This window comes from Centruroides sculpturatus, unplaced genomic scaffold (genome assembly GCF_000671375.1).
Source record: "Centruroides sculpturatus isolate CEXI.00-Female unplaced genomic scaffold, Cexi_2.0 scaffold1038, whole genome shotgun sequence".
Classification (NCBI taxonomy): Eukaryota; Metazoa; Arthropoda; class Arachnida; order Scorpiones; family Buthidae; genus Centruroides; species Centruroides sculpturatus.
In genome coordinates, this window is record NW_019385501.1 from 121,926 (window position 1) to 122,264 (window position 339).

Here is a 339-nt window from a genome sequence, read left to right on the forward strand (position 1 = left end):
AAAAACACAAAAATATATCCAATTAAAATTACAAAAAATTTCTAAAAATTTCTGTCTTCAATTTTATTAAAAAAATTATTATTTTATTATGGTTATTTATACATTTACAACTACAAAATGCATTTTTCAGTGTTTTCCTTACTATAGTTTTTTTTTTTTTAATGAACAACTTAGCTTTAATTTGAGTTTGTTTTTCGTGTTGGAACGAATTATTTGGTTTTACATGTAATCGTACGGGGAAAAATGATTCACCTTATGACATTTTCATGATATGATCTCAGTTTCGGAACGGATTAATTTCGTATCCTGAGATACCACTGTAGTGTCAGAAATATTTTC